This window comes from Centruroides vittatus, unplaced genomic scaffold, assembly GCF_030686945.1.
Source record: "Centruroides vittatus isolate TY-2023 unplaced genomic scaffold, ASM3068694v2 contig_377, whole genome shotgun sequence".
Lineage (NCBI taxonomy): Eukaryota > Metazoa > Arthropoda > Arachnida > Scorpiones > Buthidae > Centruroides > Centruroides vittatus.
In genome coordinates, this window is record NW_027122198.1 from 3,028,866 (window position 1) to 3,046,405 (window position 17,540).

The 17,540-nt window shown below is 28.9% G+C and overlaps 1 protein-coding gene and 1 pseudogene across 1 annotated transcript in view; one reads left to right on the forward strand and one right to left on the reverse strand.

Moving 5' to 3' along the window:
- The window catches only part of LOC136975671 (ankyrin repeat domain-containing protein 13C-A), a 62,942-nt gene that overhangs the window by 10,078 nt on the left and 35,324 nt on the right, over positions 1 to 17,540 (forward strand). The window lies entirely within an intron of this gene.
- Positions 14,724 to 16,715, reverse strand: LOC136975681 (tigger transposable element-derived protein 6-like; annotated as a pseudogene).

A 17,540-nucleotide genomic window follows, 5' to 3' on the forward strand; every position in this document is an offset into this window, starting at 1 on the left:
TCTTAAATAAAAAGATTACTTGAAAATGTATTTATTAAATTATTGTCATTAAAATTTGTTTTTATGGAAGCACACCTAAAGTGATTTCAAAGACTTTAGTTTGAGAATGTATTGAGCAGAACAGTTTAAATTTAATGAAAGTTGTCAAAACACGGTTTAATCAAAGTATATGTATATATTGGATTTTTGGCAAGGATGCATGCGTGGCAAGATGTCACATAATGAATATGTTAATATAGACTCCACCCATTTGGAAATATTAATATTTTCTCTGCATTTAATAAGCATTTAAGTTTGCATTTTCTGTGTGTTAAAGTTTAATATTTAAACAATTTTTAGTACTATTTTAAAAATTGAAATGAAAACCATAAGTTAAATTTAAAGGGCTTTTTTAAATCTTTAAATAAAAATTTGGTAGAAAATATCTGAAGAAAGACAAAATATTTGAGGGTATCAAAGGATTTTCGTACTGTCGAGTACCATCTGTTTTTTGTTTCCTTAATGGAGTTTCTCAAATTAAAAACTTTTGCTTTACTGAAAATATTAAATATTTAATTATCAAATGAATTTATGCCCATTCACTTAATTAAGAAAAGAAGAAAATCTGTATTTCAAAGTTTATTTTCTAATGTTTTGAAACATTAGAAAATAAACTTTTTGACATTCACAATGTTACAAAGATAATGGCTCAAATTACTTAAATGCGTTTTAAAACTTATTTAAAGAAGTTTTAGCTTTCCGTGCATAGAATTACTTAAATGATTATTATTAAAAATCATGCATAAATAAATTATATCAATTGAACAAAGAAGTTTGATTTTAAACTAGATTAAAATTACGAAGAAGAAACTGGCCGTCTTCTATTTGTAAAGTGCATTTGGATGCAGTCTGCAGTCATTTTGTCAACTTCGATATAATCTTAAGCATAATTGCCACATTCAAATATTTAATTTTGTGCAGAACAGTTATTTCAAAAATAAATAAATGAAAATAAAAAAACCCAACAATTATAAGAAGCAGAAGTCCTTAAAAGGTCTAAATTTAATATCAATTATTTTTTTAAAGCTCAAATAAAACTGATTTTTTTGGTGTTTAACAGTATTTCTATTACCAAAATTATTTCTAAACTAACTTTTTTCCATAACGTTTCTCACGAAGCTTATTTCTCGGTCGACCGTGTTCAGCAGAAGTAACCTTGAATGATAACACAATCAATATCATGAGATATTTTTTTCCCTCTGACAATATGATGCATACTACTACCATTGGGAATAGTTAAACGGCTTCTGTAAAGATTTTGGTTTAAATAATTTTCGGAGAAAAAATCATGCTTATAAAAACTGATTGAATAAATTTTATAGTTTTTTTAAAAATTGTTTTAAATATAGTACTAATCAGCTTTTGTGAAAAAATTAATTATATTTATACATATTAAGAATGAAAGATTTGATATGTGACTTCAAATTGCCTTCTTTTGAATCGTCCTTTTTGAAGAAACTAGTATCAAATTTTAAAAATTCCATAATTAGTTAATAGTTAAGAGTTTAGATAGAGTCATATGTGTATATGTATATATGGAGGAGAGAGTTCAAATGGTTAACATCATTTCTTATAATTTACAGTTTGGCTTATGCTGCTGTCATTTGAAGATGTTTCTAGATAAAATCACATTTCTCCGAGAGCTAGGAAAGATGACTTTAGTTTTCTGATTACCAAAATAATTAGAAATTGGTACTTTTGAGTGGAAAATATTTTATAATTTCAAGTTAATTCTTAGTATTACTTGGACAGTTTAGTATTTTACTTTTCCATCTGTTATAGAATATAACATAAAGTATGACGGCTAGTCAAATTTTGATCCATTTTTTTGCATTTCTTGGTGTTTTGACTCTCCGTGCACCCAAAAATGTAAAAATCATACTTACAAAATTGTGTGTTGGCATTTACTTCACACTGTTTTATTATGTATTTTCAGATTTCATAGCAATATGTATTGCCATTGTGTTGAACAAAAATGGGATCTTAACAAAAATTTAAACAATGATAATCATTTCATTGTACATGATAAAAATCCAATTCTTGTGCAGGAAGAGGAGTAGATATGACAAATTATCACTGCTCGTGGCACGGTTTTGTACCAATAAATGTATCTGCTAGTACATGTAATTTACAAAATACTGAGAGTGTACCATAGAAATTGGGCTGTATAAAGTAAATTTGGGATGATATGTTTTACATGTTGGGATGATATATTTTATAACTTTTGTGTATAGACGGATGATTCAATTAGAAATTTTCATTATATATTTCCCGTCTTAATCTCTTTGAAGATATTAAGGTGCCAAGTCTCTAATATCACTTACTTTCTATTTAAATATATATCCTTGTAGTATTAAGTTTTGTTGGTTTCTTGTTAAATTATTTGAATGAACACCATGTAAATTTAAAAGAATATTTTGCTTATTTCTGTGCATTTACTGTAATTTGATTTGGAAGTTTTTTTCTTTAGTGTCAGCATCCCTCAATCATTCTAAAGTTCCTTTTTGTTTCATCGTTTGATAAAAGTTAATTCACTGCCCTAAGTTTATTGATATAGAAAAAACTTTGTAATGTTAGAAACAGCATGATGTCAAGCTTATTATGAAAACAGTGTCATTGATTAGGTTAATATACATATATCTTGATTTCTGTTCTATGTAATTGTCAAAAAATAGTTTTTGCACTTGCAGTTTTATTTGTAAAAATTTTCAAAAGATGGAAGAAGCATATAACACATATCAAAGCAGACAATGACAAAAATCAATGTTTTTGGTGTTAAAAATGATGAATTAACACTTTTTTTTCTTCTAAAGGAAAGCAATTGATCAAATAATTTATGCTTGTTTATTTTAAGTCTTTTCTTTTCTGTAATTATTCATTCCTCACACTAGAAAACTAATTTAATTTTTTTTTTTTTTGTTTGATTTAAAAACCATCCAAAATTGTAACGAATAACCCAAATATTAATTTAACTATAATTATTAAATTTGGCAAGAGATGGTGCATAACGCCTGCCCCTAGTGCCAAATTACTTAACATTTAATTAATAATAATAGTAATAATATAGACCAATATTCGACAGTTGTTTGCTTTAATAATGAATAACCCATATCAAATAATGAAAATGGAAGTTAAGTGAATTTAAAGTGTTTGTTTTCATTTTTATAAAAAATATAGTAAATTAATTTTACTGCTTACAAGTTTTATTTGTATTGTGTAGGAAAACTAATTGGATATGCAAGTTATAACAAAATAATGAGTACACATTTGAAATTCTGGCAACTCAAATTTATTTGAAACAGATGTTTTTGGTTATGTTTAAAGGCTTTGCTCTGGTTCTTGCCAAACAAATGTCAAAATACTCAAACAAAAAAGTTCCTTGAATGAGCAATGATCAGGAAATGGGAGATGACAGTCCAGAAAAGGCAACCTGTCACTCACTGCCTTTAGTTCCCTAAGCCACTGAGCAAGGAAAGAAAATTAATCTTTGAGGGCAAGGGTCATTAGATCGGTGTCCCTCAAAGATTAATAACTCTGACTTAAAATGGCTGAAAGAACTAGGAATCTATAAATCTTCAGAGAGAATTAAATCTGTAAATACAAAGAATGTCAAAACAATTTCTAATGCTTAGTGATTGCTATATGATTTCTTCAAAAAGTATTTTTATTTTAATTTTGCTTTTTGTTATTTTTACTTTATTTTGGATATTATGTTTAAATTTTATAAATATTTGTACATTTTAACTGTTTTAAATTCTTGCATTGTTCTATGATTTTTTTTTTTTTTTGTTTGTTTATGTATTTTGATGTTAGGTTAGCAACAATGTAAGAAAGCTTTAAATGTGGCCAAAAACAGTTCTAAATAAATTTGAGTTGCCAGAATTTCAAAGGTTTATTTGTTATTATTTGTTTCATTTGTGTAGGATGGTTTAAAAGTACTAATGTTTATTGACAAATCTAAATGAATGCTCAACATACAGTCATTGTAATTAAATATTTAAGACATAAATATATGCCATTATTGTTTAGCAATTTCAATGTAAGACAAAGTGAACCCTTATGTAAATACATGTTCATAAATGTGTAAAATTCATTTAAAACTTTGTATTAAAAATGCAAAAGCATTTAGACTAAAAAAATTATAATATATTGGATGAATAAATTCTTTAAATAAATATTTGGTATTTTAAACAAACTTTGAGGAAATTCTGATGCTAATGTTAACTGTAAATGCTAATACCCATATCTGTTGCAAGATTTTGTAAGAGGAAAGTTACATGAAACTCGATTACATGTCAGATATGACAGAATATATAAAATATTACTGCGATGTCATACTCATAAAGTTCACTTACCTATTTCCCTATAATATTTACATAGAAACAGTCATTTCTGTTACGTTATAAGTTTCGTCATTGTAATATAACTATGCTAATAAAATTTATTTTGAAATGAAGTAAGGCCTAGTTTAGGTCTATACTAAACAAAGTAAAAACATATAAACAATGCAGAAACTGGATATTAATGATATTAAACAAATGAAAAACAAAACCAAAAAACTCTAGCAAAATAATAGTTAAAGTTATCAAAAACATTTGTTTATCATCATCAGATTAAATATGTTTGAAAAAGAACATTGTAATTTAAATGAAGAGTCATCATTTAATTGGTTGTTAATGTTATCTTAGTTTTTACTTCAGGGGGAACTGAATTGAATCACATAGACCTGTATTAAGCAAGCAGAGAAAGACTTGTTGCCAACTGTGATAAAATCCAAGTTTATGAATAGAAAGTTTGGTTGAAAAGTAGCATATTCTCTCCGTATTTCTAATCCACCAAGAAGTAGCACTGTATAGTTAATGTTGATCTAACATTATTGGAAATGATAATGAAAAATTAAATAAAAATTATAAAAAGTAGGCAAATTTAATTGTTGTTGATAAAATAACAAATAATATAATATAAATGTTTGCCAGAAACGAAAATTCTTACTTTCCCATAACAATAACTTATAATAGGTGGATAAAAGCAAAGCCATAAGGCTAATGTTTGCATAGTATTACACAACAAATGACACTTGAAAATTATATATATGATACTATACAATGAATCCAAGTATTTTGCAAACAGATAATAACTGCTGACTAATCTGTATTGCAGTTTTTGCATCATTTTAAAGAAGTTTAAAAGACTTATTAAATGCTAACATCATTAATTTCATAGTTTTTTTTATTCTGGAAGTTGTCAGCTGTTTTTGTATGAGTTTTGATTGGACACTTCTAATACTTTAATAATAGTTTAATTTTGCAAGAATCAGAAATTCCGAATGCAAAATGGCTTATAATGACCAATTAGATTGCAGAGAAAGGAAACATTAGCAAATTATTACATGCAAACAGCTCTATGTAAGCAGAAATAACTTGAAGCATTTCAGTTTTAATACTTTTCAGATCTATTAATTAATTTCTCTTTGCTTCACTTTCCAAAATGAAGCTTCAGTCAACAGCTTCATTCAGTTGGCTTTGCACATCAATTGACATAATTAAACAGTTTTTTCTTTTCACAGCATGAACACGAAACCATTAATTCATTAATGTTGTATGCTTTTATATGAATTTCATAATATTGAATTTATATATATTACAATTTTTGATTTAATTCTAATTGTAAGATGTACCAAATGTATATATAATGTGGACTTTTTATTAATTGTTGTCAAAATGACGATAAAATAATTTCATTAAAAATCCATTAGGATAATTAGCAAGTCTGCAGAAGATGATTCAAAGTCACAGAGAGAAATAGAAACTAGATGAAACAGATTAGGAGGAAAAAACACTTGAGTAAAATGAAATAGAGATGTACAAAATTCCAGTTATAAATATAAAAGTAAAGAAGACAAAAAGTCGATTAAGAGTAGATTCTAAAAATATAAACAAAGCATTGAAACTCCGATCGGTTACGATTTTGACGGAGCCCAGTGCACTACAATGTTGAATTGGCCAGGAGAGCAAAACTGAGCAGGAGTCTGGCACAGGGCCAAATGGCAGGACGTCCTTAACGATACAGAGTGCATTCTAATGGTACGACCACAGACGTTATTAAAATAATCTGTAATTCTTCGATTTTGAACGGACAGTTAAAAATACGACCAAAAGCTTTTAATTTTTAATTAGTGTTTTATTTAGTAATTTTGTTCATTTGGGTATTTTTTATTAGACAATTTTTTTTTATAGATTAACTTAAATGACAGTTAAGAATTTGATTTATTTGGAATATAATAATGAAAAAGTTAAAGCAAAGTTATAAAAAATATTATAAAAACAGGTATCTGTTCATTATTCATTTTATCTACAGGTGCATAAATTGTACAAAAATAGTAATGCAGTTGTGATTTACATGGTTTATTTTACATGATCTCAAAACAGTGAGATTTCTATAATCCAGATAAAGAGAAATAAATAGAAATTATTTGTAAATATAAAAGATTCATGTAAAATAAATACGAAGGTTTGTTACAAATTTTATTTAATTTTCATCTTATCTATTTATATTTATAAAAACAAAACTCCTACCTTTAATTATTTACACAAAATAAATTGAATCGTTATCAAAATGACAAATTTTGTGAGCGCATCCCTTCAAATAGCTTTCAGTATTTATTTTGTTGAACAGCTTATATAAGTAATAAATAATAAACAGTTGCAGTATCAAAATTTTAATTGAAGAAAACTAAAATAAAAATTGCGAAAGCTTTTTCGTCTCCAAGATTTTTGGATTTATTTCATTATTATACATCATCTATATCACTGATAATATGATAATTTCTTTTTTATTACTCATACACATCTCTTCAAACTTTAATATATTTCTATAATTTGAGTGATTAATACTAATTTGCAAGCTAAGTGTACATTTCATGAATGTGATGTATAAATTACAATAACATTCTAGAAACTAACAAGTTGTGTTTACTAGCAGCTATGTTTTTAGATTTATATCAATGTCAGAAATTGCTTATTATTATTATTATTCATTTTATAGGTTAAGAATGACATAATTTTTATTCCGACTCTTAGTTTAGTTTATAATTTAAATATACAGTGAGTGATTGGTTAATGAACATAATTCCTTCCAAGACTTTGTTTGCTAACCAAATTGTTCATTAACCAATTATCGATTTACCATTGGTTTTTATGAGAATTTGATTAATTTGTTCTGGAAACTTTAAAAAATAAAAATTATACACTTTCTTACTATGTTTATTTATATGTAATAATAAAAATACATATATACACAGTCTTGCATTTTTATTAGTCATGTTTTTTGTTTGTGGGGGTTAAAGAATTTGTCTAATGTCGATTGCTTTCTCTCTTCTCCAGGATTTTCAGAAGTAATTAATAGCATTGTAATTGTAGAGATTCCCAAGCCTATTAACCTCAACCTGGTTTGGATGCCATTTTAAGACTGTTGTTCTGACATCCTTCCACTTCTTCAAAAGATCTTTAATAGCAGATGTTGGCATTAATCTTCTTTTTCGGAAGAAAACATATCTCGCTGAGTTTGTTGGTGTTTTTCATTCATGAGTTCTTGACATTTTTCTGTTGTCAGATCTGTTTCAGGTTTCATTATGGGCTCTTCAATGTTCTTTATTTTCTCAGATGTGATTTTTGTTACTCCTTTAGCTGCTTGAGTCTTCTTTATACTGTATCTTTCTTAGATAAGATTGAGCTGTGGCCTTCTGTAGACCTGTTCAAGCCATACTGCCCAGCAACATCAAACATCTTCTGCCCACTCTCTACCTTTGCCATTATACTCTCACCTTTTAAAAATAAAACTCAACACAAAACTTAACAAGTGCCTGCCTGACAGTCTTCTGAATATTATAAAAAAATTGTTTCTGACAGAAAAATAAAAGGCTGGAATTACAAGGGAGAGCTTCAAAGTTCGGAGGAATACTATCTGATCAGTATATACCGGGTTGTATCAATGTTGATGTCTCCTGCGCTCCGAAAAGTTTTGAATTGTTGCCTGAAGACAAGGGAAGACTAATCAGTATTCATTATTTTACATTGCTGCTTCTTGTGTTTGTTCTGTGAGGTGTTTGTTGTCCAAACACAAAAAATCTTACGCGAAAGTTTTCATTATCCGATTTGTTTTTAGTTTGAACTGTTCAGCAACCGATCACACACTGTATGTATACTTATTTAGAATGAAAATTTATTTGAAGGGATTCTAATATAACAAAGTCCTCTCTTGAAAGTAGAAAAAAAAGAGTTGTGTGAGAAAATGTACATTTTGTCTTTTTTGTTTTATTATAAATAGAAACAGGAAAGATTAAATCAAAAGAAAATATCTCAATTGCATCATCTTAATGCACTTGAAAATTTCACTTTTTATATAAAGTGAAATGGGACTTTGTATGATTAATAGAATGATTAATCTTCTACAGATAATTGCCTAAATTATTCTACTAATTGTCCAAAACTCTTGTCTCTTTTTGAAAAAAAAGTTTGTTAGAATGCCAAGTATTCAAATTGTCATTTTGTTTATTTCTGTTTATCTATTTTTGTTTTTTGTGTGTTTAAGTAAGTTTCTTCCCCCTCTAAAAATATGGAGCAAATTTATAAAGAAATTTATGATATCAATATTCCTTTTCTTGCATAAAAATGGCATTGGTTGAAGTTGCATTTTATTTGCAAGTAATATTGTAGAGAAGTCACTATATGATTAATTCAATGACAACATTGGTTATGTGATTGAGACATTATTCTAATCATCATTAAAACACTAGAGTAGTTAAAAGGTTTTCACTTGTTTACATGTCTGAAAATCCACTGCTACTGCACAAGTTAAAAATAGTAATCTTTGGGTAATTCCTTTTTCTTTGTTGGTATATCTATCGTTTTGACGAATCAAAATGTTGTCTGAGGCAATATTAACGAAGTGATTCTGGAGACTTCTCTCTCTGTCTATACTGGTACGGAGTTATTTTTGTCCTTTTTTCTTCCTTTAACAAAAATTGTTTCTCCAGAAATAAAAGGTCATCCAGACCCAATTTGACCTAGTTTTATTGCCAAAGTAGTTAATGTATCAAGGAGGTCCCTTCGGTCATAGGTGGAAGTTACATTTCCATGTATGCAGACAGTTAGAAAGTTATTTCTCTCTTTATTCTATCTATCTAAAAAGAGTGGTTAGAACTTAAGTTTACAATTTAGTTGTATTGTTTCAATTGAAGATTTTCCATAAATGAATTTTCACATGAAAGTTGACAGGAGCATTTGTTTTGCCAGCACTTAAAAGTGTCTGTAGTATATATTTGAAAAATTTAAATTATGTTGATTAAATGAAATAAAAGATGTAGGAAAGCCAACTGAAATGTCTTATGCGAGGAAAATTAAAATGCTTTACAGAGTTAATGTTTTTGAGTTTAAAACTTTAAAAATATTTGAACCTGAAAAAGGATAAAATAACTGGTAAATGTTAGTTCTGTAAAACATTCTGTAAAGCTGGATTTTAGTAAAAGTTGTTTATTTTAAGTGAAATTTGTTTATTTATGAGAAGTTAGAGTTTAGAATGTCTGAAGTAATGTGGATTGAGGTCACTTATATTCAGACTTGAATGATATCAAATATCTGGTATAAAGAGATTGACAAAATATACAAAGTTTTAAAGTTTTATGACAATTTTAAAATATATTAAAGAATTGTTATCAGAAGTCACTGGAATAAATTCTTTGTAAAACTAGAACTTCTTTTGGATACTGCACATCACCTAGCCAAGATTTATGAGAATACTCGATTGGTTTCTTGTCTTTGTTGACTAAGTACTTTTACACAGTTTGCCTGGATAATGTGAAAACCTGATTAAACCAGTTTTGACTAATTGGAACTCTTACAACTGTATTTATCAATAGCATTTTAAATTGTGTTTTGTAATTTGAGATTTTGAGCTGGCAATTCCAGATTAAAAATTCTTTTATTTCTGTATCCATTAATTTATTCTAATATCAGATTATGTAATCCTGGAATTAAAGTAAACTGCTAGTTACAAGTTCTCCAATTTGTCCAAATTCATCATAACATGTAGTGCAAATTGTCTTGCACAAACTAAGTAGATGATTCTAAAAAAGTTTAGTAGACAATAGTTTCTAATGGTGAAAGGAACTATTCAAATTTTGAGACAAGTCATTAGAATTAGTTGCAAACTATAATGTATTAAAAAATGAAAAACAAATTCAGTAATGAATATAGATACAGAATATGTTTCCCTAGAATTGTAACACGACAAAATAGTAGGCAGTTGTTATTTGTTACGAAAACTTGAAAAATAAAGCAAATAAAAATTGAGCAGACAAAAATGTATAAATTTTTTTAAACCAGAAATCCTGTGTTTTATTGTAAATGATTATTCTCTCTTATTTGCAGTTTGCAAGAACTTAAAATCTTCATAAAAATCAAACAGGTCCATGTTTTTACTTTCCTGACTGTTATATAAAAACAAAATATGGCAATTAGTCAAAAAAATGACTTGTGAAGATTTTTATATTTTTGACTCTGATCTTAAAGTGTCAAGAAGGGAAAAAAGTTTGAGTTTCTTTTCCTATGTGTTTGTGTGAAATGACTATGTTCATCCACTTTGAAACTTAATAATTTCTGTGCTTTTTGTTGAAAATTTCTGAAATTTTGCAGGTAGGTTTCTGTAATAGGGACATTGATGCTATTAAATTTTGGTGATTAAATGTTGAGAGAATAGGGAGAAAGAGGGGAGTCACATGTTGTGTCTGGGTAGGGACAAATTTAATGAAGATTTTATTTATTATTAGCATTTACAATTTTTTATAAAATGTGTCTCTACCTTCAAAATTAAGCTTTTTGCCATTTTATAGTAATTAATAATATAAAAAGTTTCTTTAATTAAATAAAATTTTATAACAGGTGGCACCACACACAGTTTTAAGATTTTTGCTGGGAAAGTTACACAGCTCATTGTTGGATTTATTTATGAAGAATTTAAGTAGCGTACATCTTAATATCTGTAATTTGAGAATGAACTCATCGCTGTTGACAATTTTAAATCACAAATCAGATTTACGAGTTAAATCTAGAATTAATGTGTGTTGAATGCCGATTTTAACTGAATTCTCACAATTTAAATCTTACTCAAATCAGCTTTAACTCAAAGTGGCAAATATGGCCATACAAGAATTATGAAAAAAAATAATGAAAAAGTAAATAAAATGTATTGTTATAAATTCAATTTTTGACATCAGTTTATTATTTTTTAATGGGTCAAATTATGAAATTGGTGCTTCGTCGTTCACTCTATTTGCTCTCATCAATCAGAATTTCCAAACTGACAGAGATTAAGAATGTATTTGCAAAAGAGCTACATTTCAAAATTACTTTTGTGTAACATGTCAAAAATATGTACAGTGAAGATTAGTGATAAATTATCTTGAAATTTACACTTATTGAATTTTTATATGACAAGTTAACCTATAAGCAACCATTCCCTTTCACTAACAATATGGACTTTTGTGACTTTTGAATTCATATCATAACATGGAACATATTTTATACTTCCAGTCCAAATAGTTAAATTATTAATGAAATTAACAAAATTTGTAAAATTATAATAAAGGAGAGATAGTAAAGGTGATTCAATATTGGGTAAATGACATGGTTAATTATAGTGTTGAGGGAAATGAGAGTCAAGAAAGTTGATGGCTAAGATGAAATGTTCAGATCTGTGACAGCCTTGCAGTGATAATTGATGACCAAATACAGTCAAACCTGTTTTTATGCGGGGGATAGGGACCGCATAAAAGAAAATGCATTAAAAAAATCGCGCAAAACTTCACGAGTGGCTATAAAAAATAGTTTTCGCAACACAATTAAAAAAATTATTTTTTTTATGCGGTAAATAGGGATTGCATAAAAAAAGTCTCACGTAGAAAATAACTCGAAACCGTACGAAATAACTAGGAATTGCTTTTTTAACTCCTTGGGCATTTTTCTGCAACACCTAATGAGGAAAAAATCCTCTAAGAATTTTAATTTTTATATTAATTAATTATTTCCACTTAAATACGAATCTAACATTAAAAAGTTAAAAATAATCCTTAAAAATGATTTTATTTGATAAATATAGCTGCAGGAAGTGTTATTTCATTTAACAAAGCATGAAGTTTCACACCCGCAGTCTAAAGCTGGAGGGGAGCTAGCTAACCGCATCTGTTCAAATATAACATAATATTTATGGTTTTTATGCTATTAAAATAAGAGGAAACCGAAATAAATGTATGAGAAAAAAATTTTACTGAATAAAAAATGAAAAAACCTGCTGATGTCATAGAAAACAACCAATAGAGTTTTTTTAAAAATTTTACAGGAGTCAATTATGTTCCAATTTGATTGAAATTTTCATATACCGCACAAAAAAAATCGCACAAATAAAAATTGCACAGAAAAAGACCGCAAAAAAACAGGTTTGACTGTATTCTAATTTGATGCAAAAGTATGATGAAATTACTGACAAGGAGAGACTTAGAGATGTGTTTCACAGATTTCAATGAGATTTTGCCTGGTTATTTGTGGCACTAAAAGACTATTCTTATAAAGCCTTAGGTTTCTGTTGGTGAGAGTATCATGACACTCTCCTAGGAACATTCCAGGTGACATCTGGACCTTTGTTTATATAAGAAGATTCTTGTATTTTGTACCTTATCTCCTTTTGTTTTTGGTGTGTGTACTCTATACAGCGTAGATTAAACTGTGTGTTCTAACCAAGCAGTTCCCTTTTTACTTTACTCCACTGCCACACTATGCATTTATTACAACAGTTTCACTTGTGTGTTTTATTTGAGAAAATTGTGATTTTAAGTCATGATGACTCAGGCTTGAAAAATCGATAATATTGAAACAACAAGTAATTTTCACATATTTAACTTACATTATGGCTGAAAACCGATAGTTTTTGTGAAAATCGGCTTTTTTTTTTTTTTTGTCATTTTAGTCAAAACTTTAGATACTTCGAGCATTTGATATTTGATAGGTGATGGTTGTAGTCTGATAAGGTAGATCACTTGTTCAAGAATTATAAACTTGTGTGTTTGCATTCAGTGAAAGGTTTTATCTAATTTGGTTATTTTTTATTTCTTCTTATAAACTGTGATGATTTTTTTGAGCTAATATTATTGCAGTATTAAAGCCAACCACTGCCGTATACTATTGGGCTGATAACAGCTAGGGTAGATGTACCAGTTTTGGCCAGTGTACCAGTTCTGGCCAGAAAACAAATTTAACTTAAAAATATAATTACCACATATTCAAATCTGTCCAACAAAACAAACTTTTATTGTTAACTGTTCATACAGTTAACAATAAAAATTTGTTTCATTTGTGATTATATTTTTAAGTTAAATTTGTTTTCTGGCCAGAACTGGTACTACACTGGCCAAAACTGGTACATCTACCCTATAACGTTAATAAATTACCAAATAATTTGACACTACTCCCCAGCCGGCACCGTAGTAACCAATGATAGTTATAACGTAATGTTATGCAGTCGAACCTCACTACAACGGTATTTTGAGGACGAAGAAAATAGTATTTTTATACCGGGGTTATTGTTGTAGTTTGGTTTTGAAACTTAAAAGTCGAGATCATTAAGAGAGTGAAGATCAGTTTAAATATTAATCGCTGCAATTTATATAATGCTCTCTGATTGGTTCTGAATTATTTATTAACCAGGAGATTGTATTACATTGTTTTGAACTTCATGTTGTTTTAAAAAAATACGTTATTTTGCTTTGACTCAATTTTTGCAAGCTGTGGTTTACAAATGCTGAACGAACTGCATCGAGAGCAGCTAGTTGTTTATTTCCAATTCCAGGAACTGTGGTTGCCTTGTGTTGAATTGTTTCCATTTGAGAAATAACTTCTAAGATACTGGAGAGTTTACATGGAACTGATTCGTTCTCTTCCTCATCTTGGACATCAGTCCCTAACTGCCAGAATTATCACATCAGTGCAATCTGTAAATAAATTTACTCTTTGTCAACAGAAACATATTCTTCAACCACAATGTCTATGCTGTTGCCTGTAATACTGGAATGTTTTGGATTAGTTCCTGGAGATTGCTTTGTGACACCAAAAGCATTTTACCAGCTTCACTGCCTGATACTAAGTCATTATTCTCATTGTCAGATAACACAGATATGTCATTTTCTTGAATAAAGACAAGTTTTGCCTCTTTCCAGCAGTTCTTGATTGTAACAGATTGCAAATTCCACCAGCAGCTGGCATTCATCGCATATGTTTGTTATATGGATTTGTTAACTTCCTTTCAATGTTTATTTAACACACTCTGTACTAAATGGGATCTGTATTTGGCTTTAAAACTCCAAATTATTCCTATATTTAGTGGTTGTAGCACTGACATACAATTGGGAGGGAAATTGCATAATGATGGTATATTGGTATGAGCAGTACAATTATCTACTAGAAGAGCTATTTTTTCTTCTTTTTCTGTATCATGTATTTGTCCATCATAAGTAGCATTAAAGATGCTTGCAGTCATCCAACAATTTCCATTGGCCTTATAATAGACTGAAATAAGTAGTAATTATGAGTGTGACAAGAGTTAGGAAAATTAAAGGAAAAGAATTTGAGAAAATAAATCTAACCTGGCATACTTCTCACATTCTTCAGACATCTGGGTTCTGCTGATCTTCCAATTACAAGAGCTGTTAATTTGTCCGTTTTTGTTGAGTTGCAACACAGAAGAACAGTGATGCTCTGTTTTGATTGTTTACCACCTTTGCATGTTTCCCCCTTAAACACAAATGTTTTTTCAGGCATCAGTTAGAAAAATAATCCAGTTTCATTTGCATCATGGATGTTATCAGGTAGATACCTTTCAGGGATTTCTTTTATTTTTTTCAGATGCCAAGAATGTGTTTCTTCAAGTGATACTAATTTTTCTTCCCCTGAGGCAACTTTAAAGATAATGCCATGTATTTGTTTGAAGTGATGCAGCCATCCATTGCTAACTTTAAATTCCATATGTCCAATTATCTTTGCGAAATGCATTGCTTTTTGGCACAAGACTGGCCCGTTTATCGGTTCATTCTGTGCTCACATCTTGGTAAACCAACAAAATGTTGCACTGTCAACATCATCACAAGTAGGAATCTTCAGATGTTTCCGAGAAAGATCTATGTTTCCATCTACTACACTGCACTCAATTTCCTTCCATTTCTTTAAAAATGTTGCTAGAGTTGATGGAGATAAGCCGTACTTCTTTGCAACTTCTATTTGCTTCATTCCACTATTGATATCTTTGAACACTTCTAATTTTATTTCTAAACTTATCTGTTTACATGATTTTGCTAGTTTTTTTCTTTTGCATCCCGCTAGTACTGCTATTTTCTTGTTCTTGGCCACTAACCAGAGCTCTTCTCTGGTGGGAAAAAGAAACTTTTTATGATTGGTCGGCACTTGCAATTTCTTGTGATAGGATTGGATGTGGTAGTAATGATGATCGCAATGTCACCAATCAGCTAGATGTAAACAAACCATTTTGGAGTGTGGGGAGGATCCATAGGTAACATGATTAGCAAGCCATGCGGTTTACAAATTGTTCAGCCATGGGTTGTGCCAACACATCCCAATAGTCGTATTGTTGTATCAGGGTTTTTTACTATTATTGTAGTGGGTGATAAATTAAAGTATTTGTATAGGACTTAAGCTGAGACTGCAGAAGTTCTATTGTTGTACTGGGGTTTATTGTTGTAAAGGGTATTGTTTTAGAGAGGTTCGATTGTATGTACTGGAAGATGAGATCAGACTGGAGGTCTGGGTAGCATAATTGGCAATGCATCCGCACAGTAAGTGGGAGTTGTGGGTTTGAGTCTCACTCCAGGCCAATTATTTTCTTCCAATAGATCTAAATTATTTAAATTATTTAATCAAAAATTATATTTATTAAATTTATTAAGAAATGGCACCTAATGCCTCCCTCTAGTGTCAAATTATTTGTAATTTATTAATATTATAGTTGTTATTATCCTGATAGCATGCAGCAGTGGTTGGCTTCGGTATTACAATATATCAGGCTGAGTAGAGTTACTTGTTTATAATATTATAGAGGTTGTGATCAAAGTTTTCATCTCTAAAACATGAATGTCGAACATTGAATTCTGCTATCTTGTAAGCGGCACTCAACGTTCAACATTCATGTTTTAGAGATGAAAACTTTGGCCACAACCTCGCTATTATTGCAAGATATTTGATAACTTTAACAATTTGTCCATTCTTCAGAAGGGTATAGATATCCAAGTATTTGGGTGTGATTTGAAATCTTTTTGTAGATTAAATGCAACAAGCAATTGTTTATTGTGACATTGTTAAAATTTTGGGCTGCAGTTTTTAATTTAAAAAATTACATAACTTCAGGTCTAGACTGAAAGTTCTATATAGTTAATTGGGGTCTCTGACCCCTAAGCTTCAAATATCTGGTCTCAATTTTCATCTATCTAACTCTGTTCTCAAGATTAACGAAGGGCAGACATAATTGGTGGAAATGTATAAGTCTGCAATTTGAAGATTTTGGCCCAAAAAGCTTCAGTTTTAAACTGCTGAATCACATACTTACATTGTCTCTATTTGCATATAAGAATGTTTATTTCAAAAAGAGTTTAAATTAAAACAATTTGAACATTAGCATTCAAGCATATTTAGAGTTAATTATGAACAAATGTTTTTTGAGTATTGAATGATAAACCAAGAGGATGTTGCCTTTGTTAGAAGAACAAGATTTGTACATAGGAATAGTTTTGACACATTCATGTAATAAAACTATTGCTTTAATCAGGCTATTTTTCACTACTATTAATAATTAAATATTAAGTAATTTGGTATTAGAGGTAGACGTTATTAACCATCTCTTATTGAATACTAACATGTACCTTTAATACCAAATTACTTAATATCTAATTATTAACAATAGTGAAAAATAGTGTGATTAATTATTAATATGTTGGGTTTATCAACGTTTATATATATACATACATACATACATTCATGTAACTTCAGAAATCCAAATATGGTACCAGTATGTGATTGGATTGAGTATAACAGAAATGACATTAAAACTCAACATACAAGAAAGAAATGTCACATGAGAAATCAGAATTTTAATTAACCTCTGCAGTTTTTATTTGAACAATCTTAGAATAGCCTGAATATCGTGAGAATTTTGTTTTGAAAAATGCATAAAACATAAATTGTTTGACAGTTAAAGTAGATTTATTTTGGTAGGAAATATCTTTTTTGAGTTTTGAATCTAATTATTAACCCAATCTCAAATTGAATACTTTAAATAAAATGTTCATTTATTTTTTCTCTATTTAGTAGTTTTATTTCTGAGAGAAAATGGTTGATTGATTATTTTTCAGTTTAATAAGTTGTTCAGTCAAAAGTTAAACTAAATTTGAA